At 36.9% G+C, this 27,988-nt stretch overlaps 1 protein-coding gene across 8 annotated transcripts in view; it reads right to left on the bottom strand.

The window, feature by feature from the left end:
* Positions 1-27,988, bottom strand: part of FLRT2 (fibronectin leucine rich transmembrane protein 2) — a 58,862-nt gene that overhangs the window by 9,163 nt on the left and 21,711 nt on the right. For 3 of the 8 annotated variants that reach the window (XM_086891989.1, XM_086891988.1, XM_086891987.1), the window contains exon 2: positions 19,656-19,763. The exons of the other annotated variants lie outside the window; for them this stretch is intronic. The gene's annotated coding sequence lies outside the window, so the exon portion shown is untranslated. The remainder of the gene's footprint in view (positions 1-19,655; positions 19,764-27,988) is intronic. 8 annotated transcript variants of the gene reach the window in all.

Here is a 27,988-nt window from a genome sequence, read left to right as displayed (position 1 = left end):
ATGGGTGTGTATTATGTAAGAAGAGGAGGTAAGGAGAAAGAAAAAGAGGTGAAGAAAATTAGACAGAGAGGAAGAAACCACCCTTGGTACCCTCTTCTAAAGCGAGTGTTGATGTCAGGATATGGATCAGTAGCTGGTATAGGAAGGAAAGAAACCTTGGAGTGTTTCTGTACACTGTTACACACACAACAAAATCTATATGAACTGATTTTGGCAGAGAAGGGCATTATTGTCTTTGCAATATTGTTAGCAAAATGATCCAGCAAATGTACACATCTGAACTCTTGTGCATTTTTCTACTCTGATCAGGATGTTTCTGGTTTTACTTCTCAATTTGCATTTATAATTATTCTCAAAACCTCAGATCAGGCAGCCTGAGGATGCAAGTGAAATTGATTTGGATCTGCCTTGGTGGAGACAGGAAAAAATTTAGAGACCAGTACATTTTGCAACGATGGGTGTAAAGACATAATTTGCCATGCTTCTCTTTCTGGTTCTTTTGTAACCTTCTGGTCCTCCAAGCCTTTTTTCTCTTTTTAGCTACATTCCTACAAAATATTATGCAGACACACTGCCCAGAAGGATGCAGGCTTGAGGAAATCCCGTTTTAAAAGGCAGGCCATTACAGTGAACACGAGAACTATCTCTGGAAATCTGGGTAGTGCACAGGTTAAACAGGACTGATACAGCCCGATTCCTGACTGCCAGGAGAGGGAGCTAAGCCAGCAGGAAACCTCCTCTCCCTGAATAAACAAATAAATAAATAAATGCGGGACTTGTTTTCTTCCCACCTTCTCTGTCCTCACACACATGCACATACTTGGTCCTCAAAGTTGTCTGTGACTGCTGACTTGACTGTTACATAGCTGACAAACTGAGTTGTATAGGGCTTTGCTACTGGGAAAATTAATGTTCATGTGGTCTTGCAAAAACACTATTCCCAGATTCACAGTTCAAGACTTTTTTACTTGTAGGTTGCTACAGAGTGGAATTACTTCATAGGCATTAGAAGACATGTAAGAGGGTGGGAGAGAAAAGAGAATAAATAATGGAAAAAAGATAGGTTTTTTGAGGGGGGAAAGCTCAGGGAGAATAGATTTTTCCTTGCACACATTAACAGGAACCAGTAACAGGTCAAGAGAGAGAACCTACTACAAGACATAATCATTGGAGTGGCTGCTGCAGTCCAGGAAGCAGAGCTGAAATAGCTACAAGATCAATAGTATTAGTGCCTCAGGTGGGGCCATGAATTCAAGGCTGCCAGTCATCTTGTCAGGCTCTGAGCTGTACGACACACCCTGCTCAGCTCCTCAGAGTCCTCCATAAATGGGTGTTGAAGTGCCAAAGTTCAGGTGTGCAGACTACCTAGACTAATGTTATCACCATTCCTGTGTTTAACAGTTCCTGAACTGTAACAGAGGGAAGTTATTCTGAAAATTTGACATTGCACAACTTCATCAAGACTACCTCACCTGTGAAAATTAACAGACCTCTGAGCCCAGAAACAACTGTGTTTGCAATCATGTGGCAAAAAAAAAAAAATCCTTGCTCGTGCACACATAGGTAAATAAAAATTTTGTCATTAAATAGTCTTAAAAATAAGACTCTTTTTAGTGATAAAACCCATAAATGAAATACTGTAGAATGTCTAGTAGAAAACATGTACCTAAATTCATGTTGTGGTTTGTCATATCATCCAGTCTTATCTGAATGACTGTCTGCATGAATTTATCATGCATGGACCAATTTCTATTGATAATTTCATCTTAGGCATCCTAGAAATGGAAAAGTGCCCACTAAGAATGTCCTGCCTGTGGAGTCCTAACATAGAAAACATCCAAGCTTAGTACGTCAACTAATTGTAACTGTTAGAGTACAAGTTACTGAGGACACACATGTCAAATTAAAAAGCAAAATCTTTAATTGCCTCTACATGAGCAGACAGGACACCCTCACAGAACACAAGGAAGAAGAAAAGGTGCAGAACTCCAGGTTTTTATCCAATGTGAGCTTCTGAGCTGTGTAGGACTTCGAGGCAGCCCAAAGTCATTGATAGCTCAAGCATCTTTTTATAAAGAAATATCTCTGCTTTCATTATAAAATTGCTGATTGCTAAAAAATTACTCCAGATGGTGACCATCATATTTTCACTCCAGTGGGCAAAGAGGAACAGATGATCACCTCCAGGACTCATATTAAATGGAGTATTGCACCTACTAGCAAAGGGTTATTGGTGTCTTTATTAACCTTGCCCCAAGGCCTACTCTAATTTTTCACCAGTCTAATACTGCAGAGTTCAAAACTTAACAAATTTGTCAAACAGTGAGAACAATCTATTTAGTATGGCAGTAAATTAATTCCCCAGTCTTTCATCCCCAAAAGCTGTTCTCATATCTTAGGTGAAATAGTTTTGATGGATCTTATCTAGGACTCCATAAACTCATGAATGTACCATGTGATGATGTGAAGTTGGTTTGAGAAAGCTGGAAGTGGCAGATGAAAAGAATCTCACGTGAGGAGCCATCCAGAACATTTCAACAAAACACATTTTCATTAAAATATATTGTTTCACTGAAGCAAAAAACGTGTGTAGATTTGTCAGTTCTGATAATGTTTCCAATAGGAAATGTGCCTGAGGTCCAATGTTTTCTGATCCTTTGTGACCAAAGACAGAGAGGGAAAAAAAGTAGGGGAAGAATAAAAAATCCACTTTTTTACACAAAAACGTAATTTTGGACACAATTCCACTTCATAAAAGCATTTGTAAAATAGTGTTTACATTCCACAATTTGAAACCACAAAAATTGTTGTGGAATTATCTGCCTCTGGACAGCTGCACTTAACACAGTGAAAGAAATAGAAAGATAATCTTTCTTTGCCTTCTTGACCATTTTCCAGAGGGCTTGAAGCTTTCCTTGACAAAACCAGACACGACTGCTTGTGAAAAACTAATAATACTAAACTAATTTCAAATAATTCCCCTTTTGGAACACATACATTCTGTACTGTGGTTAGCATAATGCATTTTCTACTAAGAAAAAATGATGGCAACCTGCTGCTTCTTTGCAAGCAAATTGGTCCCTACCTATAAATTATTCTACACTGTGAAGCAAACAGTTTGCTTTTATCTAGAGATATGTGGGCAGCCTGGCAAAACGTCTGTGGAGAATTTGAAAAAGCTGCTTTTAGTGACCTAAGTGGCTAAACATTGCTGCTTTGGAGACAACATTTTGACACATTTTAAATGTGTTGCATGGTGCTACATCATTGATGAGATCCTGAACGGCGTCACATTACCTTGTGGGGTATCATTCATTTAGGAAAATGAGCGTGGGCTGTCATATTCTTGTCTTCCATATTTGGAGCATATGGCCTGGAGAGAAAATATGGCAGGAGCTGCCCCTCAATTTCTTAGGCACCTCAGTATAAATAAAGTTGAAAGTGTCATCATACGTTCGTCTTTCCAACAAAGGCAGATGGAGATCTCTCCTTCCTAGTTTAATATTACTTAGCATGCTGCTCCTTCACAGCTCTAAGAACTACTCCATAAACACTTCTAAGGAGCTATCAAGAAAGATTAATAAAGTTGTTTACACTCTTAACTTCTGCTTCAGAGAACCTATCACGTATGGTGCAGTCACTTATGGGGCTAGTGAACAAAAGATGTTCCCCAGATATAGAACAAATCTCGCTTATATGATACAGTCCTTGTAACAGGCAAATAGAAGGTTATCAAACAAATTTCTTAAATCATTGCCATCAGATAGCCAGTTAACAGCAAAGGGGAAATATATTAAAATGATGGATAAAGAATGTACAGCTAAGCCTCTGAAATCCCTGTTCAGCTAAATAGCTGAATTATTTATCAACTGTACAATATCTCAGCATCAACAGTGCCTGACAAGAGCCTGGGGATCTGGATTTGTTATCTTTTCCCAGTGATCCAATTACACTTTTCTGTATGCACAGGTGGAGAAAGTGCAATAATCTCACTGCACCCTATATGACACAGCACTTCATACAGGCAACAACTTGTGCTCCTACATATCATCAGAAAAGAAAGTCAGTAATATGAAACACTAAAGGCACAGCTGCAACTGTAACTGTCTTATAGCAATACAGAAAAATCCATACACTGGTTATCTGGACACCAGTAAACCTAGTGATTTTTCTGAATACAGAGAGGAAAGAAAGGCCAGAGAAAGTATAGGAGAAAAGAGTTTACCAAGAGCATTACAGACCATTAACAGATTTTTTTTTACCTCACTTACTTTTATTTGGCTCTGCCATTTATTTCTTGCTAATTGTTATTCAAGATTCCAGTAACTCTATGATAATAACTATTTTCAGTGAGAGTCCTCTTGTCTCTTTTTAATATTTCTGGTCAAGTGCATATCCTTAGAATGTGTGCATCTCAGGACTAAAAGGATTGAAGAAATTATGGTAGGATTAAAGAATTTCTTTGCAGCAATGAGGATGTGAATCCTCCCCAAGTCTTGTTTCAGACAGAGAGCAGAATCCCAGGTCTTCCTCTGACAGAGTGCAAACTTTTTTGGCACTCTGATCTGATTTGGCTCTTGTTTAGTGAAAGGGTGCACTACCACCTTTATCTGAGAGACATTCAGATATCCCCTTTAAACTTGAAAGCTCCTTGAGAAAAGAAGGCTGAACGGGATAGAATTTAACATGGGGCAGCTTAAGTTTTAGGAACAAGTAGAAATAAGAGCAAGCTAGATATAGTAAATAGACATTTCTAACCCAGTGATTCTCAGCTGTGGCATTAAAACCACAAGAATCTCATGAGAACTCTTCAGGGATCACAAAATGATACATACAGGCAGTGTTAGCCAGCAAGAGCACTGTTCCTGCAGGATGAAGGAGCACAGATTATACATTTAAACACTGACTGGAACAGTTTACATCAACCAAGAAACTACTATCTGCCTTTAATTTCTGGCAGCAGCTCAGTTCCCTGGGGAAGAAGAGACAGAGAAGAAGAAGAAATGGTGTTTACATCTGCAGTTATGATTTAAGTCACTTTAAGTCACTTTTCAGTCTTCCTTCTGCTATACTATTTCCTTGAAGGAGCAGAGATGCTGCCAACACAGAAGGTGCTCAAAGACAAAGCAGAGCCAAACTGACATAATTTCCAGAAGCTGTATGTGTTTCTCCAGCCAATTTTTCTTTTGCCCCATGCTGATGACTGTAGGACTGAATATTCTGTGTGAATAGTTTCACCTGATATACCAAATCACAAGTCTTCTGAACATGAACAGAGAAAGCAGGATACAGTAATGGCAATAGGTCTAATTTTGTCCACAATGTACAGAGTAGATACAGGAAAGAGTCTGCCATCTTTGTGCATTTATGAAGAAGCAGCTCAGAACAGAACAAAGTCCTGCTATTCTGTCCTGAAGCTTCTATCATTATATTTTCTCAATAACTGCTTTAAAACATTTTTAAAAGAGCTTGTCTAAGCTTATTTCAACTGTAAAGTTCAAAGCTTTTATGTTGAACGAATCCTGACAAAGATGGAAAAGAACACAGAAAGAAATTCTGCTTTCTTTTTCCACTTCTCCCCTTTACCTTTGAGGTCTGTGTGTGGTTGGATCAGTTGATCAAAATTGCCAGGAGGCCCACAAATTACACATACCCATAGTAAAGTAAAAACCATAGTCCTCTGCCATTAATGCTTCATGGTGGGTGACTTTTAGCCACGTTCAGACAGCCAGCAAGAGACTTGCAACCACTTAAACTCTCTTAGTAGTTTTTAAGTGGGTCCTAAGAGGTACAGAAGCCTGGAGCTGGCCTTCAGCTCAAACGCAAATTCCATCTGACATGTGCCAAATCATTCCAGGCAGCAGAGTCCTTATCAATATGTGTCCATGTGCTACTTTTCAGCACAGTTGTTATTGCAAGGAATCACAAAAGCATTATCAGCATTTTGTGCTTATACAAAACTGGACATCTCAAACGAGTTCAGAAAGGCAGAGAGGCAGAGCACAAGAAAACCTGAGAGAGGGCCAGAGGGAGAAATATATAAAGAAAAAGTGAGATAGAGTTTAAAGCTATTCTACAGGCAGCAAAATATGCCTGCTCAAAAATGCAATTATTTTTTTCTTCTGTTTGTGAGCACTCCATTTTTTTCAGGTCACTGCATGAATCAAATAAGAAGACACTCATGTTTTCTATACAGGCCTCTGGGTACTTTAAATGAACTACATATAAAGATCTGCTGCAGGATTTGGGGATTTGCTGATGGGTTTTTCCTTGTACTAAAAACTGAGGTAGGCCACTAATAGATGTATCTTTTTAAGTATGGGAAATCTTGGATTTTGGTTTATGTCTGCACCAAAATTTTACATACTAAATGCACAGGTTCCTCACATACACTTCTGTTAATAAGGTGTATAGCTGGCATAACCCATTGAAAAAGACAGTGTTAGCATTGCATGCAATCCATGATATTTTCAGCAATATTATTTCTGCTCATCTGCTCTGACCTCTACATGTTCTTTTTTTTATAGGGGTTTATAAATTAAGGGAACTTAAAAGCAAATCAACTTTGATGGCCATGGAAATATTGCTATTGCTACATGCATAGCAGCAGGCATGGGCTTGCACCTTCCAGTTCCTCTGCACACACTGGACAGGTACATGTGTACGTGGAAGCAGAGAGATGAAGAAAAATATCAAACTCCTCTGCTTTATGGAGACATGAATGGCAGAAGAACCTATAAGCAGCCTGGAAAAAGGATTTTGAGAATTTGAGTAACTGCAGATGTTGCTTTGATTACACAAAGAAAATTTCCTTATAGTGCAAATCCCATTTTATTCCACCTGTCTTTGGGCTACTGCATCTCCGTTGTGTTATGTAGAATACACACCTTGAAGAACAAAGTGACACTGACAATTAGAATAAATACAAAGAGGGGAGGCCATCTGAGGCTTCACCCATCACCAACACCACCACCACCACTCCTTCAGTTTGGATTTGGCAAGATTTTTTAGATGTCTCACTCCAAATTCATCCAGACATCTCTGACCCGTTACAGCAAATAACTGGCCTTCACTCAAAAAGTAGTGTGAAGTAGTAAAGGACAAAAATAAAACAGCTACCATTATTCCAATGGATAAGACTTATTGTCTCATATGAGTTCAGCCCACCACAGTTGAGTCTGTTTACTGTAAGGTGTTATTTTAGAAATTATTTCCTTCCTATTGGAATCAAAATAAACTGTACTTCCTAATACCATACATTGTGAGAGATGCTGCCACATGCTCTATCCAAACACATGCTCAAACTAACCCACCCTGGCAGCAGCTACCTTCAAGCCTTTTGAGTCTCTTGGGAGATATTGCCCTCTGTTCCAGTGAAACAGAAAACCATCCTGTATTCAAGAGAAAAAAAAAACAAAAACCTGTTTCTATATTCACTGAAAATATAGAATTTCAAGCATTAGCCCTCTTTTAAAAAAAAAGAAAAATATACAAATCTTCTGCTTAAGGCTTATATGAAGGAGGAAATCTTGTCAAAGCATAGTGTTCATTACTATAACCAATAACCAGCTACTTTCAAAGCACAGATAAGGACTGACTAAGCACATGCCAATGTTTAAACACATTCACTGTGGCTGTTTCAGTCACTTTCTGAGTTCACTTCCCACAAATCACTGAGCTGCACTGGAACAAAAGAAAATGTGAGGTGATTTGAACAGGTACCTGCAGCAAATTAACTGCAAATGCCAGCCTTGACCTGGGAAGATTATGACTCATACTGCCCCACAAGAAGCATTGAATTAAGAAATTTTTGCATAAAATCATATTTTGAATACCAAGAGACATTGATATTCATTTAAATTAGTAAGATATAAAACAGGAAACAAAAAATATTCCTTTACATAGCAGATAGTGAAGTGAATATTTCTGTGGAAAGAGTTCCACAATTTATTGGTCTTTAAATAAGTTCCCTTAAAGAGAAGACAAAGGGGTGCCCCCTCTAATAGTTCCACTATATAAATACTTCCAAATATTTCAGGCACTTCTGGATGGGTACAGGGGGAAACTGGATGGCAAAAGCAACTCCAACAATTTCTTGTCTCCGCTGGAGACAAAACACTGAGATGGACTGCTAAGAATTCAGCTGAGAATTTCTTGTTTTACTCAGTCATATCTTATGGTCTGAACTAGAGGGTGAGCACAACAACAGAAACACAGCAAGCATGGACCTGTCTGTTACATTTCCAGAGTATCTGAGACAGAAATTAGATATGGTGCAACCCCATGACGTATCTGAGAGCTTAAAAGTCATTGAAACAGCTCAAATTCTGCACTTTGAAATTGTGGATGGTTGCTAATGACTATAAGGTTAAACCTAAACTGACCAAATAATGTATTCTCAGGAGCATTCCAAATGCAACGAGGAGGGTGACTTTACTGGTTTATATTGCTTTTAAGGCCATGAGCTTTTCAGGCAAGTAAGAAAATAAAATGGTAAAATGATGATGCAAAAAAATGTGTTTCCAGGACTAAGTTATGGTTCCCTAAATAGCAATGCTCTGCTTTAGCTTTAGAGGACTGGAAACTATAGAGTGAAATAGTGACCACAGAAGGAACTGAAATGTATCATCATGTTTTATATTCTTTTCTTCAATGACCTCTGCACCTTTCCTATAGAGAAAAAACACAAGACAACATGTCTGTATATAGAATTGTCTTAGCTTGAAACTAAGACTGTTTTGAATGTAGTGTTTCAGTTAGAATATACCTGTAATTTTTATTTATCTAGTTTTTGTATAAATGCCTTTTTTTTTCTATTCCATTTGTACTCTTTGTATTATATAAATGGGATCTTTCTACTCAGTGAAACTTTGGTGAAAGAGGTCATCCAATCAGCTGCTATATAAAGCCTATATGAAGTCTGTGAACTTTCTAGGTTATGTCGCTTCTTTTTTGACTGCTGGGAAGGTTGTCAAACACAATCCTTTGAAGAAAGACTTGCTCACCATCTCACTTCACCTCCTTTGAGCTAAGATATTTAGAAATATCCTCATCTTCCACTAACATATAGAATTCATAACTTTACTTGTGTTTCAGTGTAAGGAGAGTTTAGAAAAATTTTCTCCTTTTCTAAATTAGACAGTAGCAAGGGAAAATTCAGAATAAATATAGTGATAAAAAGAAACAAAAGGAGAGGATAACCACACCTTTCCTTCTGACTGTGCTTGATTCCTTTCCACCACCACCCATAACACATCAACATCCTCCTGTCAATGTCTTTTCCCTTTTTGTGGATGAACACTTCAAAAACTTCCACTACTCTCTGCCATTGTTAAGCTAAGCGATAAAAATCACAATTTTATAGTTTATTTTCTAGGCAACCACTATTTTCCTGTTGTTTGAATGTCCTAAAAATAAATAAATAAAATCCAGAGATGCTCTCTTGACAGCTGTGGTACTGGCACTTAGCAAATGCTTGGTAACAGCAAACAAGAATTGTTTATTTTCTTCTCTAAAAAAACAAATTTACAAATTAGTGATCCCAGAAGACAATTTTCTTTCCATGTTATATTTGCAGCCTCTCTCTCAGTCAGGTCATCTTTTGCATCAGATACTGCAGGACATAGTAAACATCATCTGAGAATGTTAACACATCCATGAGAGTTCAAGTACTGCTTTATTCCTGAAGCATAATTATATCCTGGGGTCTGTTGGGCACAGTCACACCTGTCACTGTACACAACATTATTCACCTTTTCATCATCCTTCCTAATCCAAACTAGGACAGTAGTGTCCAGCCATCAGTCGTTAGAATGGGCTATGAGTATGGTGAAAAATGAGGTGGCAACTTAAGGCTATTCCTTAGGAAAAGCAGAGTCCAAAGTGGTGTGAAGAGGCAATGTTTGTGTGATGGGTTTTTTTTTCCTGATGCCAAATCTTTGATTAAATACTGAGCCAGAAGCAGTCAGGCAGGCCTCTAAAAAGGCAGCTTGGAGAGTGTCACTGCACTGATAGGAAAAAAACTCCGCTTTTCAACCTCTCTTCTTGTTACATGCTGATTTTTGCAGTGACAAGCTCTTTGGATGAAAACTACCTTACAGTTAGAAGCAGTAGATAAAGACAGGATGGAAAATGAGATCATCCTTCCAATGTATGGCAAGTAGAATACCCCTGCACCTCTAAATGGTGCTGTTTAATTGGTGAAGTAATTAATTTTTCTAAGAAATGCTACGGTAGCCTGGACACCCCTTAGCATTTACATTTGCAATCCTTATTCTCATACCTATAATCACAAAGTCTTGCATCTCAGGGAAGACATGCTTAAGTACTTCTGGACCCACTGGTTCAAGGAGAATATGCCATAAAAGACATGACAAGCTTATTAAGATTCACAGTAAAATCAGGTTGCAAGTCAGAACCTATAATCAGACATAACAGCAGTGGATGTGTTTCTTAAACTCAATATGAGCATTAAGTAAATATGACTGATTAATTCAATTATCCTACCTGGCTTCCCACTTAAATATTTATAACAACTTTATCTCTCCCAAGCATAATAAAAGGTAAAATGAAGCTAAGCACCTAAAAACAGCATTCTCCATCAAGTTGTGTGGGTAGGATGTCCCAGATATCTCACTACAAAGGTAACAAAAATTAACAGGATAAAGTGCTCTCTGCTGCCTGTGTTCAACAGGCAAAGAAACAGGGTTTGGAGCAGTACCACAGACTACATTTAGCCAGTATCATGGTAGAAACAGAGGACATTTTCCTCTTCTGGTACTTTTTTTGAAACTTTTAAGGTTTTGGATTTCCCTCCTCAAAATAAAGAATCCAAAGGTCAGGCCTCACATGTTTATGTGCTGGCTTTGTGAAGTTTTTTTTGCTAATACCAGCTACAATCAATTATATTCACCCTAGCCCTCACTTGCTCATGCCAGTTTGGGGTTTGCAAGCTCTGTCCTGGATAGCATCACTGGCCATGCCTCTGACCAGATGGCAGTCAGCAGGAGGGAGCTAATTCCCTGCTTTGTCCCTACATCCAGGGACTGGAACCGACCTCCTGGGTCACAGAGTCCAGACTCCTGCTCTGGCAGGTAACCCTGCCATGGAAAGGCAATATCTCAGCTAGGGGCTGATGTGTGCTTTGTTCTTCCTGCAGTGAATCCCTCCCAGTTTCTCTGGGGAGATAAGAGTATGTGCTTCAGCTGCTTTTGTTCCCAAGGTTAGCTAAAGATCCCTCACAAAGTCACGGCACAACAAGCATCGTTAGCCTCCTCCTGGAATTCAAAAAGCATTTTTATTTTTCAGTTTAGGTTGAGAAATTGAGACATGGGGCTGCGTGTTCTGTGTTCAGCTGTGAGCTGCACGCAGCTCTGTGGTAAATACATGGACTGCAGAAACTGCTCAACTGCACAGCCAGTATCAAAAGCAGCTCAGACTTTTCCAAGAAATACAGGATAAGACCCAGCATATGGGATATAGGAGAGTAAGGCCAAGGGCTTGAGGATAACACATGTGTGTGATTTAGTACAAATAATTGTACTAGCTTGGGTGGTTACTCTGAGCTACCTTCAGGACGCCTTCTTGCCCCCTTGGAGCAGACCAGGATAGGTACAACTCAAAGTGTGGCCTAAATCTGCCTCAGCCTTTGGGATTGGTGCTGTGACTCCACAAAACACAATGCTAGATCTTCTGCAGAGTTAAATAAAGTTGCTTAAGGGTTGCAAAGTGAGACGGGAGCACACGTAAAATTAAAAGTTACAAGTTCCTGTCTCTCAGTCTGCATTCAATCAATGAAACCACATGTCCTCTCTGCTTAGAAATACGGCTTTGAAGACATGGCCCTTAATGGCCTGAGGTTCGACTGTTCCAGCTTTGTTATTTTGGTTTGTTTTTTTCCTTTTAGCATTTACTACCAACCTCAGACAGTCATTCAAAGCAAGCAGAGGGAAGAAGACTGGTGGCACAGTGGGGAACTCAATTTAATAAAAGCACTTGCAGATATTTTTTTTTTTGTTTCTTGAAAGCATGTAAATAGACAGTATGATTTACAAGGATACAGGGAAACAAGCACACAACTTCCCCTGATGTTGTGGTTAAGACAGCTTGGAAACTATAGAGCTGTGCAGAGAACAGCACAAACACACACTGCAGAAAGCCAAGGCAACTATTCAAATCCATCTTTGTTTTAAGCACCAATTATTAAAGAGACAATGCTGGTTTTACCTTGTTTTCTCTGACAGTGGGTAACAAAAGGCTTTTTAAATGCTGAAAAGTTGCAAGTCTGCCTTTTCTGAATTGCAGAGGGAATTTGTCTTCTTGGCTTTTGAATAACAATGCAGAGTGAAAGTCAGAAGGAGCAGTTGCACGTACTATGTCAAGTATGCACGAAACAAAGAAAAATAAATATAAACCTGGAATATTGAGATTCATATGGATTGAAGTGTCTGGACTATACAGAATACATGTTTTAATGTGGCCTGGATGAGACATGGTAGAATTCACGGCAATTATTTTACTACATGAGTAAAAAAAAATAACCTCATGTTGCTAATGTTGCAATTATCCCAAATTCTTGAATCAACTATACTATGTGAACAACTTTGTGCCAAAGTTAAATAATCTTGTTGTCTTTCACCACTTGCAACTCTTTTTACTGTTCATAGGATGAGCCATCTTAGACCTCAAATGGAGATAAAAAATTGCAATAGCAAAAAAAAAAACGACCTTTTATCCTGTTCCTGGAGTGCTCTTTATTCAAATATTATGATTTTCTAAAATATATGTATGATTTTGAATTGTACATTTTTTTTGCAAATTACAGCTATGAGAAGGAATTATTATTAAAAGTGTCATTAATTGCAGTTGGTCACATTAGTCATGTGAAGAGCTTTTGGGTTCAATGCTCAAAATTTCTAGGATTGATTTTCTGGTGGAAATCCTTGCAGAAAGCTATGTAAAACAAACTCAACACAACAGCTTACGATTCACTGTTAAAGTCCCTCTCAAGACTCATGTAAATGTACACAAAAAGCAGGGAAAAAGAAATGCAAATATATCTCTCCCATTTTCAGGAATATCTGCTTCCAGGGCCAAATTCTGCTGTGATGAAAATCGTCATTTTATTGTGCTTGTCTGGCTGAGAACACACTGCATAATGTTTTGACACTTCAGACTGAAGTCTGACTGAAGTACGGCATGTACATTTGAAGAAATCAGTAAAAAGGAGATGTATAATTATTAGCACCTTACAAAGTTTTTTTTGGTTTTTTTTTTCAAGTTTGTTTCTAAACATATCTAAAATTTGTGGAGAAATATTGATTATTTATTTATTATTTATTGATTATTTATTTATCTATTTAAAATAGATGCCAAAATGTGATAATGAAGTTTGAGAATGTGAATGTTCTTCCTCTCTTATAAAAACTAAACCAAGCCAAACCAAACCAAAAAAACCAAACCACAACAACAGGTAAACACCTTCCACTGTAACTTTCTTACCAATGTTATGTGTTAATATGTCATCATAACATCTGTCATCTGTATGCTTTCTCAAGATTCAGATTTTTCTACAAAATTAATATTGATGTTTTAGTAAAATATTAAAAATACTTCAGTATTACTGCTTAATTTTGAAGTTCTATAATGCTCTATTTCTCATATTTTCTATTTTTTAAGTAGGTTTCCTTGTACTAGGCTGCAAGAAAATGTTCTTTAATTCAAGAGGAGCCATAAATTATTATAACTGATAACAGAAATGTATAATTTTGAGAAACTACTACAAAATCATTGTCATGGATTCCTTTCCCATGTAAGAAGTTTCATGGCTCTGATTCTATTCTACTGCCTTTGAAGTCAATGGAAAATTTCCCATTAGTTTCAGTAGGCCCTCTGTTTTATTTTCAGAAGTATTTTTTAAACTTTCCCATTTTGAAGTTCCCATGATTTAACCTTGGGTGTGACCTTGAAGGAATTTTTATGCCCAGGAACAGAGAGAATTACTGAAGTCAATGAGCCTGGAAGACTGGACAAAATATCATCACTTATAGTGCTATATTCTGTTAACTGCATAGAATGCCAATCACTTGACTTGATTTCTCCATCCCACTTTATAATTTGATATTTGTGGCTGTGCAGCTTATGCAATAGTTATACTGCTAACAATGGCAGCTCAGTAGAAAAACACAGTTAATACTTTGTGGAATGACAAGGACATAAAACTGCAAGAGAGTAGTTTCAGTATGTTAGGGAAAAATAGCAAAAAAGGCAGTTTTCTCCAAGTTTCTTGGGACTATTGTGGATGACATTTAGTGTAATAGGATTAAGAGAAATATTTTCAATAAAGCAGCTGAAACTTTGTTTTACATAGATTCAGTTGATTCAGGAAAGCAATTATTGCTGCATCAAGGGATTTTTTAAAGAGCTGAATAATAAACAAGATAATGGGCTCTATCAGTTTCATGGGATATTTAAGGGTGCAATTCACTTTTCAAAACGAAAATTTTCCCGAAGTTTCATCTGATGATGCAGTGCACCATTCTGCACTGTGTAAAATCTCACTGCCATGGTTTGATTTAATTGGAAGCAGAGATAAAAACACCATCACTAAGTAATATCAGCCAGAAATTTAACTCATTCCAGGCATTGCTGTATTTTACTTTTACTCACATCTTTCTAAAAAAAATCAATTCCCCCTTCACCTCCTCCGTCCTGATGAAGCTGTCATTGGTACCAGCGTAATGTCAAGGAAGAACCCAACTGGAACCCTGTACTGGATGTTCTTTCCCTTATTCTGTAACTGTGACCTAAGTTCACACACACATCTGTATTTCCACCTTTTCATTCCCTTTTTTTCTGCTACACATTTTTCTTCCTCCCTCATCTCTGCACTCCCCAACATGGAGCACAATCCACTCCAGGAGGTTTCTGTGGATTTCAGCAAGCATGGACTCTCTCCCTCCTGTGACTTACATAATGGCATTTGGATTTCTGAAAGAACTGTATTTGCTTGGAAAGTGAATAATTTTTTTATTTTTTCTTAATTTTTCAAAACAGATTTCTAAGGGGTTTTTTTATCCCTCTTAAATATCAAAGTAATTTTGTCTCAGCAGCTCCAAGCTCCCCTTAGATTTGTGAGCTGAACATTTTGTTTCCTTTAGTGTGCTGATATCTTTCCGAAACAGCATCAATGAAAAAAGCATAGGAAATAAATCCATCTCTCTTGAAAGGGCTCTTTTCTGCTAAATAAATGGATTTAAGGATGTCCAGGCTCTACCCATAGGAGACAGCAAGAACATTTAACACTTACAGTAAATGTACTTCTGTGCTAAATTACTTTTGACCTCTCAAGTGTAGTGGAAACATTAGGTAACGATGCTCCAGTCCAAATGAAGACCAGAAAATGCATAATCAAGAAGAAATAAACATTAGAAAACCTATAGAACCCCTGACATGCAACTAGGCCAGCTCATTACATTTGGTTTGACTTGATTTCATCTGTAAGTACAACAGTATCTAGCTGACACTTCCATGCTGAAGGCCAAATGTGGAAAGGTTCTCTTGACCTACTGGTTTTAATAAAACTTGTGTCTCAATGCTTCTTTAAAATTAAAGGTTTGGGGAGGCTAGGTATCAAAGGAGTACTGGATACCCGGAAGTAAGCATCACATACTATGTTTACTTGCAATGAGTTGAACAAAAGCATCACTAATTTGCTATTAAACATTGCTAAGTGATAATTTACTGGTGAAGTATTGCAGATGGTGAGTTCAGGAATCAGGAATGAAAAAGTGGTGAAGGACTCAAAAAGTATGGAAAGAACAGCATATCATGAGACATCTTTTATGGTTACAAGTAAAATATCTTCAAGTAAACTTCCCTTCTGCAATTAGGGCCAAGGCAAAAATGCATAAAACAGAGAAAATAAATTGCAATTCAATAAGGTCTCAAAAAAGAATAGTCAAATTCTACAGAAAAAACAGGATAAACTTGTGATGAGAATCCTGATTATCTAGTATGTTACTACCTACATGGGTTTGAAAACATTAAATTTCTTAATTACATTATATTTGTTTAATATAATATATTTAAAAGGCTTTGATGGTCTCCCATTGTATATATTTGCCCTTCTGTTGAGATAAAAAATTCTGGGTTTGGGACATTTTCTACTGTTGACTGCTGGACAACAGCTGTGAAGGGGAGAAGGAATGGATGCACCTTGTCCTCTTTTCCTTAGCACTCTTCTGTGTTCCTTGGAGCAGCACAGTCTTTTAAGTGCACACTCAACAAGGATGAAAACAAAATGCTTTCAGTTAAATCTATTGCCAGGTTTGGGTTTTAACCCATTTTCTCACTCCACTTATATTTGGAGAGAAGGCATTTCTATCCTTCCTAGTATGGGTACTATTGTAGTTCCTATGCTCACATAGGAATTAATACATTCACAAGATGTTGTTCTTACTTGTGAACCTCATGTTACTTGTGTTGCAAGAACTGTTTTGACTTTTCATCTTAAACTGGGCTTTAAAACAAATTTTATGGCCTGAGGCTTATAATAGTAGGCAAAACAACCAGTGTGAATGGTGGCAAGGCTCCTTCTGGTATTTTCTACCAATATTAAAAATACCAATGCAGAATCAATACTCTTCCCACACCTCTACTGCACATAATGCTGCCACACAGGCTTTGTAAATCCCTGGACCTCACATGACCCAGGCTCTGAAATCTCTGCTCTGCTTTGACTCCTGACCTATTGCTTTAAGGTAACTGGTACTTTCAAAGTTTAGAGACACTTGATTTTCCTCTGCCAGAGAAAAGCTGGACTGCAAGACAAGTTCAGAACGTACCTCTACAGGGGAAACAACATGCACATGAAAAATCATGGAAGCATTGCTAGAGCCATGCAGGAGCTCGTGCCTCACTTCACTGACAGTGTGAGCAGAATGTGGCCAGTGTCAGATGGTGGAGTTGATCAGGAGGGTTCCAGTGTGCCCCAGTGTCAGTGATGGGTGTTCAGCACACCTCCCTCTTCTTGGACTAAAGGGGGGAAGGCATGTATCCTTCTGGAGCCTCTGGCCTTCATCCCCACCTCAGCTGTCATAACCACTGTAAAAAGTGAGCAATGTTCTCAGAACATTACCAGCAGCTTCAGACAGATTAGAAAAGGTGTGTACTTTGTCTGATAATACCGATTATATAAAAAAGAGAACAGAAATGACAATGTTTAACACTTTGTATTACAACCAAATCAGAAACTGAATTGTTTGGGGAAAAAAAAAAAAATCACAGGATTATCTCTTAACTAATATCAGATTTCTGCTGTAAACAACAGATATGGAAGTTTCTGAAGGAAAGGCTCACTGTAATCCTTTGTAAAGAAATTCCTAGCCAACTTAAATATAGAATTTGCAATTAGCTACTACTGTAACTATTGAGTCAAAACCCAGATGGGAATATTAGACGCGAAAAATCAAATTCTGTAGTTGTATTGATTAAAAATATAGAGATAACTAATGCTAGGACTACATTTAAATAGTTGTTTGAATATTTTAATAACGTTCCCCATTTTCAAGCATATAATCCTAATAATATTCATTTGTGGGTGTTTCCTAAATGGCAAATTATTATACCTACCATTTAGAGACCATAATTACACAAAGAAAATAAGATCTTAAGCCAGAAAGAACTGTCAAAAATTAATGAAGCTTAGAGGTATGGTAGGCAAGCTCTGAGAGAGATCAGGAAGTTTTTCAGACTAAGAGCTGCTAGCAGTGCATCCACCACAGTGACACTTGATTTACTTGCCCTTTTACATTTAAAAGCATGTCATAAACATGAACAATTCGCCAAACATTTTGGTAGATAAATACTGTGGGACAACTCGTTGAAGTTAGTTGCCACCAGCTGCCCTGGCTCCCTGGAGCCAGGAAGGTAGTAAAGGTGGATCTGGATTCACACAGATGTGGATTAATATATATTCTTCTGGACGTATATTCTGAAAAAGAAGGTGCCATGATCATATTCACATTTCCTGGTTCAGATCTCACAGTTGTCAAAAGCTGTAAGTATCTAGTAAATCTGGGAAAAAAAATTGTTAGGGCTGAGGTTTCCAATGCTTTGGAAAGTATCAAGCATTCTATTTGTCATTACTATTAGAGAAAAAAAATAAATTTAGAATTATAAAATTCAACATAGTTATCATTTTCACATGGATTTTTTTTTCAGGTAAAAATTATAAAATAATCAGGATTTAGAGCTAGGGTAGTTCATATTCACCCCAAAGCGGTAAGGGTCAAATGCAATTAGCCCTAACTTCCACATCAAAGTCAGACAGATCTGTAAGAGTTTCTGCATGACCTGTTCCTAGCTTCAGCCTATAAAAGTTTAGATTGGAAAGAATGTCCAGAAAAGAACACAGATAGTAGATGTGGTGTTAGATTAATATATGAGGAATTATTTGTTTGAAAACTTTGAAAATACACTACAAAATCCTTCAAACTTTGGCATGTTATTTCAAATTAATCTCAGCTGGACCCGACAACTGCTACCAGCTGATGGCAGCTCTGTGTGAGATAAGGAATTAGATTCCAGTGCAGCTACCACTGGGTACAGCCAAAACCACAATTCCTGTTTGGAGTAACTGTGCCCTTTTGAGGCCAAGAATCCCCGAATAGTAAGGGAGATGAAACTATCCAGTTATTCCCTAGAAGGCCCCTCTGAGATAAGGTGAGAGACAGAATGAGATGATATGTATGTGTGAAAGGACCATGAAAGCATGGCTCGTACTTCCATAGCACCTGTGCTGCATTTCTTCTTTGAATAGAGACATTCATGGTTTGAGACCCTCAGTCTGATAAACCAGCACTACCACAATTAATATTTGAAAAAGTTGAAACTAAATTTTTTCTACTCACTGAAATGACATGATGAGAAAATACAGAATAGAAAATACAGTACAACATATAGGCATGTTAGCATATTTTCTACTCTGTATCAAAATGAGAAGTCATTTAAATGTCTTTATTCTTAACCTTTTTAATGTGGTATCAAAGAAAAATCTTCACACTTATATCACCCTTCACCAAAAAAATGAAGGGAAAAGATTTCTCTATGCTGAACATAGATTTATGTATGACCTCCATTAACATTAAAGAGAGCCTTTAGCTAAATCCCCAAGCTATGCAGCAGACACCTACACTTAATAATTTAGTCAAGAACTAAAAAGAATGTAGAATAAGAACTAACAAATAGAAAAAAAAAATCAGCAGAAGTCAAACAGTAACAGGAATTCCAACGTGGGGCAGCAAAAACACTGCAGAAATTCATAGTTTGCAGAGGAATGAGGATGCTGGATTCAGTGTCCTGAAGAGGTAAAAATAGAGCTGGTGTGAAAAGGAGTGACAGAAATCCAAGAAGCCTAGAAAGCTCACTAGCCTATGATCAACTCCAGAAACAGTGGCCTCCATGATGGTGCAGGTTGGAAGATATGGTATTATTTTCCAGGGATGAATCAAAGTGACACTTTGTGTATTGTTCTGTTAGTGGGTAATTAGCTTCACGGGAAGAAATTTATCTGTCCTTGCTTCAGCAAAGGCAACAAGGAAGAAGATATATATGAACAACTCTGTGCTTTCCCAAGCAAAAAAAACCTCAAATACCTTAAGCCAGATGAGCTCTTGTTGTAGCTGGCTGTATATTAAACACAATTTTGTAGCATAAAAGTTCATTCTTTCAGTTTTCCTCTTTCTTGTCACACTGTAAGTGCACTGAAAGAAAATGAGACACATTCACAGATGAATATGTCAGTTCTGGCAATCTAAGCTGTTGTACCTTTTAACAACTTCTGTTCTCTTATCCCACGTCTTGTAAGTTAAATCCCATATCAAATCAGACCCCTTACAAACAAGTACAATTTGATGTAAACAGAAAACTAGATTTAATGGAATCATATACCAAGAATAATTTTGGGCCAAACTCTATATAACAGAATTTCTGCCAGTGAAGGTCGTCACATAGGAGCAGAAAATCTAATAAACTAGTTTTTACTATGTTATCACCTTAGGATTTAACTATAGACAAACAAATGTCAGAAGGTATCATTTCCATGCCATGAGGGGCTGCAAAGATATATATTTTAAATTGAATAGCTATTTGAAAGGCAGAAAAGAAGTTGAATTTAAAGCAGTCTGACCCAGGGTAGCTGGTAATATCTAGTATGTAGTGTGAGAAAGTATTTTTTACACCTGGAAGAGCTTTGCTGCAGAACAGGGTCCTTATGCAGGGCAGGCAAAATGATTAAAGATTTCATCTACCACGTGTTCTAGGAAAAGGACAGCTTCCTAAGGAGTTGAACAGGAAGAATTAAATTCAAGTATTAATTTAACATGTAAAGGACTTCTCCAAATTGTAATTTGCACTGTGATTCTGTTAAGAAACTTATATTTTGTTAACATTTGTATGATTTGGTTAGCATTTGTGTGATGCCTGTTTAAAAAATGTTCAAAACCCTTCTGCACTCATTCAAATCACGAATCACAGTTTGTTTCTGCTTCAGTTTCTCTGTAGTGAAGTTCAGAAATTTATCTACAATTTGTAAATTGACACTTCAAACGCTTTTTCCCTCTTGCAGATCAAGATGCCTTGGTTAACTCAGCGTCCATTTTGTCTTCTTATTTTGCATTCAGTCATATCTACAGTTAGATTATTTCTTTATGGATAAAGAATCACTAGAGTAAAATGTCGACAAAAAATTACAAAGACCATGTTTCAGAGTAAAAGTTGTAATCCAAAAGTTGCATAGCATTAAACAGAGAAGAGAACAGAAGAGCTGTGATTTATGATTGATATATTGAAAGGAGTTACAGTCACCAAAACAAAATAAGAACACCATTGGAACAGCTGAGTGCTTTTCCCTCTCCCCTCTTCCCCGCTTCTCACTCTTCTATTATTGAAATTAATACATTGATGTTGACAGAGTTTATCAGGAATTTCTGAACAACGACATTTTAAATATACAGAATTTAATTTTTTTTTCTTACTTATAAATTGAAGAGCTGTCATCATTAATGCCATCATTTTGAAAAAGAAGTGAGAGTTCTAAAGAAAATCTGAAATCTGTTTTCTGAAATTTGTCAATAGGAAATACACTGTATGGGTGTATGCAGGTTTATGTGTACATTTTCCTGTGAAGCTTTTTTTCTCTTCCTCTGCATATGATACAGACTTACCCAGAGAAATGGTTTCAGAAGGGTTAAAGGCATAATATTAATGCTGTACTACACTGATGTCAGCAATTTACAGCAGGATGGTGGGTCCAGTGCCAGAAGCTATGGCACAGGAGAGAATGTTATTTTAACAGCATGATTCTCTATGAAAGCCTGTCATCTTCTGTTCCTGAGCCTTTGCTAATGTACTGAGGCGACATGCCCAGATAGAAAAGGAATGTTTTTCAGCTGTTATGTGGTGGCTATTAATATAAATACTGCTATACAATAAATATGATGCCACTGTTTGCCATCATTTTAAATTGACAATGGCATAGGAATCTCTTGGGACACTCTTTCTAAAGGGCCACAACCTTAATTCCTTATTCAGATGAAACTCTTAATAACCTAGCTCACAAGAAAGTTTCCTTTTAAGAATTTTAAGCCCTTGAGACCATCTGGGCACAAATACCATGCTGTGTCAGGCCACATTCGCTGTGACTGACAGGGCATAATGCAACACAAGTTTCTATTTTTCTGCATTGCTGCTCTCACACTCCTTAATATTTGCTTAGTATGCCTGACAATACCACAGTCAGATCCAGCACATGCTCAGTAGCAGAGAAGAGCTGAAATTCTGAACATTGTGACTGATGAACCATTTTGTCTAACAGCCCTCACAACCCACAGTGGATGAATAAAAAATTTAGCATTTAAGTCTTCCCAAAATTTCCTTTCTTTCTGTTATCACTTTCCCAAATCACTCAGCTGTACTACAAAGATATATGTACTCATTTTTTGAGACAAAGTGAAAGGCAAAGAGAAACTTTCTGTCTGCTAAGGAATTTTATGTATGACACTTTACCATTTTGTTTTGGCTAACAAGTTCTTGCAACATCATAGCCAATGACTACAGAGGTAATTCTTCAAGACTTACACACATGCCCTTTCTAGGCAAATCATCAACAATGCATGCTCTCGAGAAGAACATAATTCTATTCTAAAAGAAATATTTCTGTCTGTCCAACTCATCAAGGAAGGAATGTGAGTAACCAGGTTGAGCAGATGAACCTTAGTCACCTGAGCCAATTAGGTCACCCTAAGCAAATGGGGCACTTCAAGGTATCAGGTCACTCACAACATCAGCTTGGTGATCTGGGAGCAAAAAATTTCTGTGGAATCACTGGGAAAAAAATCTACAGAGAAATACATCTCTATATTTGAATTTCCTACATGTCTGTAAAAATTAAATGCTTCTTGGATGTTAAATCAAAGTAACTGTTAATACTTTTTATACCAACAATAATGTGTAACATGCATGTATATATTAGTGCTCATATTTGAAATACGGCGGTGTAAAACTGGTTGTTTTGCCTGTTCATACCTACTCATACATAATTCCTGCTCAGAAAGTTCACCACCTACCTTTCATGTACTTTTTGCCTCCACTCACCCTGATATGTTTTTCTGCCTAAAATACTGGAAAATGCAGAAGCACAACATTATTTCTCTTGTACATTAAAAAAGAAGGAAAAAGGTAGGGGGGAGAAGGGGGGGACGGTAGATCTAAACCCAACTCTCTGACTGCATGGCCGCTGGAAACAAAAATCAAAGTTTTACAATATCTCAGCAAAGGAAGTAGCTAATCACAGAAATAGGTGATCTACTAGTCAGAGAACAGAGCTGCCATTTGTACAAGCACATGCTGTAGAACTAGAGGAGGCATCCTGGGTCAGTGAATCCAATTCCCTGCTATCATAAATAATCATGTCATATAATCCCATTCATCTCATTTGAGCTCCATCTTAAAACCCTTTTTATGAATTTGCAGAATAAATGCATTCATAGCTGGTTTATATTCATTTGTTCTTGTGTAACCTTGTCCTTTAGCAAAAAATAACTCATCTTCCTCCTGCCCCCCATTTATTTATAGAAGGCAATCATACTTTTTCTCAGCTATTATTTTGCTAGGCTAAATCCAGCTCTTTCAGTCCCCTCATGTAAAACAGCTTCTTCATTCCTCTAGTTATCAGAGCAGCTGGTCTATGTACCTGCTCCAGTTCAAACAGGTTTTTTTTTTTTAATACTCTCTTCAATGCTCCAAATAGTTTTAACCCTTTCTGTTACTAATGATCAAAATTTCATTACCTACTGGAGATAGTTCACTTCGTGCATACAAACCTGTCCCTCCTTCCTTCCTTCCTTCCTTCCTCCCCTCCCTCTTGGGCAAGGCACTCAAGTGTTTTGTGATTGACTCACACATTCAAGTCTCCCTTCCCAGCTGTTGTTCCCCTAGCCTACAAGTTAAACCTTTTGTTACTTAAAATGTTTCAGCATTTTAATAATTCCATCATAATTCCATCTTAGAACAGTCAAAGAGTTTTCAGATATTGTGGCAGTACTCTCATGAGAATTTATCTTATATGTGTACCACTGGTTAATTTTATTCTTATAAACTAAATGTCTAGATGAAAATGCTAATAATTGTCAGCATCAAATATAAAGTTAGACGAATTCTAATAATATCTATGAAGATAAGTTACTGCATTTTTAAACTCTTCCTTTTAGTTGTTTTACACTTAAAAAACTCTTTCCAGTCTCTAAGTCTCTAACTTTCTTTCTCATGATAAAGAATTTCAACAGATCAGATGTTCTTTTGAAGTCTAGATAGAAAAAGTACATTACCATTTTCTTCAAGAAAAGCAGTTATCTTGTTAAACACAGCTATCAGGCTAGTCTAGCATGACTCCCCCTCTATCTCTAGCTAATGCAAATTGTATGCCATCCCATTTTACAAAGATATTTATATTCTTAAATATTTGTCTCAAAATGTGTTTTAAATCCTTACTTATGAGAAGGGTGAAGACCCGCTAGCCACACTAACAAAGATAGTCACTTCCTTCTTTTGCTTCCTCTAAATATCTTCTCCAATTAGTGAAGAATGCCATGGACTTACTGTTCCAAATCTCCCAGGTGAAATTTACGCATCCTTAATACTTGCTGCATTCTCAGATGAAGAAATATCAGTTATTAAATGCATGCTTCCACCAGCTTTTCTCTCTGCCTTTGCATTTTTCAGTGTCATCCCCACTAAAAACTCAATAACAGAGCTCTAACCCTGAGCTTAAGACTTAATTGAACTTATTTGGAATGAGTTATAAAATGAGTTGTGCTATGATAATAAGTTATTATAATATTATTATTGTTACAGACTAATCCTACATTGTCAAAAATTGCTACTGTTTTATTACCATAACTTCATAATTCATTAAAGCAAAAGAGAAGAATACAATACTGCACAGGCTGAAGATTATAATCAGAAATACATGCTGCATAAGAAAGTATTTTGTGCAAAACATCTTAATAAAACATAGCTCAGTAACATGGGCTGGTATCTTAGATATATGCAGATTAATCAGAATTAACCTGGCAGGTAAACGCTGAAAAGACACACAGTATTAGACAGAATGAGAAGATCAGTGTTAAAAACATACAAGAAAAAGAAGATAGTATAACTTCTTTAACCATATGGTAAATGGCACTATTCTGAGTAGGAAAAGAATTGTTTGATATGGAAAATATATGCTATACATCACAGAAGGGAGAAAAAGGGCAAGACAGACTAGTCAAAAGCAGTGGCCATCACCAAAGGCTTCAGAAAGTCCTGAAGATTAATGCACCACAGATCCTAAACTCTTAATTGTTCACATTTGTTACCAGGTTTCTGAGCTTCTGCCCAGTTCCTGAATGATTAACTGCTGTCTTATTCACACCCATACAAGGGCACACAGAATAATTTTTTTTTCCTACCTAAGAATGTCTTGTTATCCATATAAATAGCTTACACTTATTCTGATCATAAATTCTGCAGCACTTAGAACTAAGATAGCAAGATAGCTCCTAACTATAGAGAATACAATCACTTTAAGAAGCAGTTGACTTCCAGACCCTTGATCTGATCTAAGGAAAAAGACACTTAAGAATATTCTCCTTATCTACCTAATGGCTTTTGTATTATAGCATCATCTCCCTTCTGAGCTAAATACTTCTATTTTGTGAATGTCTCCTTACAATTGCAACAAATTATATTGTGAAAATGTCTGTTTCCTTTTTTGGGGGGGAAAAAAATAAAAGCAATAAAACTGGAAAAATATCTCTTTTACTGTTAACTTCAGTTTTGAAGAATTTGAGATATTTAGATTTTTATGGGACATTTCATGCAAATACAATCTTTCACTACATCATTAAGTGTTTTAGAGACAAAAGATGACAATTCTGAGCAAAATTTCTGGGATTGGTCAGAATTTTTAACCCACTAGGACCAGAGGTTAAATTACTTGACCAAGTAAGCTCAGTGAGTCAGCAGCAGAGTCAGAAGAAAAAAGCCCCAGGAGTGAAATTTCATCTTTTTAGAGCCAACATAATTTTCCCAACATTTCCTGCTTAGCCAGGATTTCACTTCAGTTTCTATAATATGCTTCTGCCTCCTCTAATCACTAAAGCACAATGGCTCTAAGTGGCTCTTCAGTTACTAAACTTTTAAAGGCTGTTTTGATGGTGTTGCTGGTGATATTTTTTGCCCTCTCATGTACTTGATCTCACATGATTTTACAAAAGTGCTCATCAATCTTACTTCAGTAACACAAGCTTAGGCAAGTAGCTTGATTTAAAATTTACTGACACTATAATCCCTTTAAATAGTTCTAGCACAGCATTAACTTATTATAGAGAATGACAGTATAATGCAAAAATTGAATAAAGTAAACTATAAATAAAATTTCTGAAGAAAGACAGATCTCATGTCAGTCTATTTGCACCAAAGAACATGAGGGCAATGTACCACATTTGTGAAGTTTATCTACAAACACTTTAGCAACTTTTGTTTCTACATACAGGTCTAACAATGGTAACATTTTCTGTCATAAATATTTGGAAACTGTGAAACAAAGAAAATAAAATAAAGAAAAAATTCTGAAATTTTGAGCAGTCTGGAGAAAATTTAATAGCCCAGAAGATTAATTTTTTTCTTCTTTTAACAGCAAAAAAACTGTTCAGATATTTCCTTACAATAACTTTTTTTTTTTTAGTCATTACTATACTTGATAAACTTATCACAAAAATTTGTAAATGCCAAATTGCTTATAGTCATTTTGCAGCAACACTCAAAAATCAGTAGAAGCTTAGCTGTGGCACCTTCAATACTTTCTTGAAAATCCCAATTTGCTGATGATAGTGACTGTTAGAATTTTGCTCGATATGCTTGAGAAATATTTGAAATTGAAGAAATGATTCTTTGATTAAGTGGTTATATTTTTAACCAATTCAGATGGGCATATTTTCCAGTGCAATTTTACCAATGACATTCAATCTGGACAGCTAAAGTTCTCACATTGCTGAGATAACGTTATTGCTATTAATAATCTCAAAGAACCTCTGAGTTTGAAGGCATTGCGTAGAGCCTCAGATGGCTGCATAAAGGTCATTATTTTAATAGCTATAACATTAAAAAGACTGGAAATTCCATACACTTGGCTTCATTGTCCTGTATGTTTACCTTCAAAAAGCCAGAAATTATTGTGACAGGAAGAACACTTGCAGGAAACATAACACTACATAAATGACACTCCAGTGCAAGCTAACCTTATGGTAATATAAATATTGATGTTATTAATTCCACCTAAAATATCCACTGAAAGTATCCAATTAGAAATACACCTGCCTGTCTTGTGTGCAGTGTAGCAGTTTATGTCAACAAGGCATTGCTTCTGTTGCAATGTTCTATTTTAAACAGATTTATAGCTCTGATGTCCTTCAGAAAGGGAAAGGAAATTGAGGAGATGCACAGTGGGAGTGAGAAAGGACCAGGAAAAGAAAGAAAACCCAAATGCACTCAGCATTAATAACAGAAATTACATAGTATCTTTCTACAGATTTCCACAGAGTGTGATTTCAGCTACTGGCTGCACTTCAGGTTACTTCTCCTGTGTGAACGTGGTTTCCTGACCTGAATGGAAATTTAAACATTTTCAAGGGTTTAGCAATTAAGGCCTAAGGATATAATATCTGAAAGATATACATAACAGACCGTATGAATAGGTGCCTGGACAGAAACTCTACCAGTGTTCACTTGACTCTCACTGATATTTCAGTGCCTCGGGTTCTAAATTACCTAAGGCTCCAATTGAAGACAATCTTGTAGTCAGTGCATTCTCTGTCAGAGGAGAAGATAGGAATCCTATGGTATGGCTCAACTCTGATCAATCAATTTTGCTATTCCAAATGACCAAACACGGTTAATTAATTTATCATAAGCAGTGAGAAGGTTTCCTTATGCCAGCTCCGCCTGCTCTGCCACTGCAGACGTATTTTCAACACTAATACATCAGTGGTTGTCAAAGCTAATTCCATCTGTGCCTAGAAATGAGGTTTACATAATTTCTTGGAGACTATATATTAATTTTTGCTTTTAGAAAAATATTCTGATGTTCTGCTTATTTGAGACAAAGGCTAAAAGAATAAAGATGGCATTCCAGCTAGTGGGACAAGTATCATGATTTTCAGTTTCTCAAAAGATGCTCAGCATTTCTCATTCTTTTTTTGGATGATATCTGGAAACAAGCATGTTTCAGAAATGCAGTTTATTAGGTCTGTGAAGAATTTGAGCCTGCATGTTCCAAGTGTATATGGGAAATACATATAGATATATTGAATCCTGGTTTTATAAACTTTCTTTAGATCATTTAGGTTCAAACTAGTCTTTACATGGTTTTGATTAAAAATGTTAAGAT

The sequence above is a fragment of the Cyanistes caeruleus genome, chromosome 6 (genome assembly GCF_971803275.1).
Source record: "Cyanistes caeruleus chromosome 6, bCyaCae1.hap1.1, whole genome shotgun sequence".
Classification (NCBI taxonomy): Eukaryota; Metazoa; Chordata; class Aves; order Passeriformes; family Paridae; genus Cyanistes; species Cyanistes caeruleus.
This window is presented reverse-complemented; position numbering and strand designations above follow the sequence as displayed.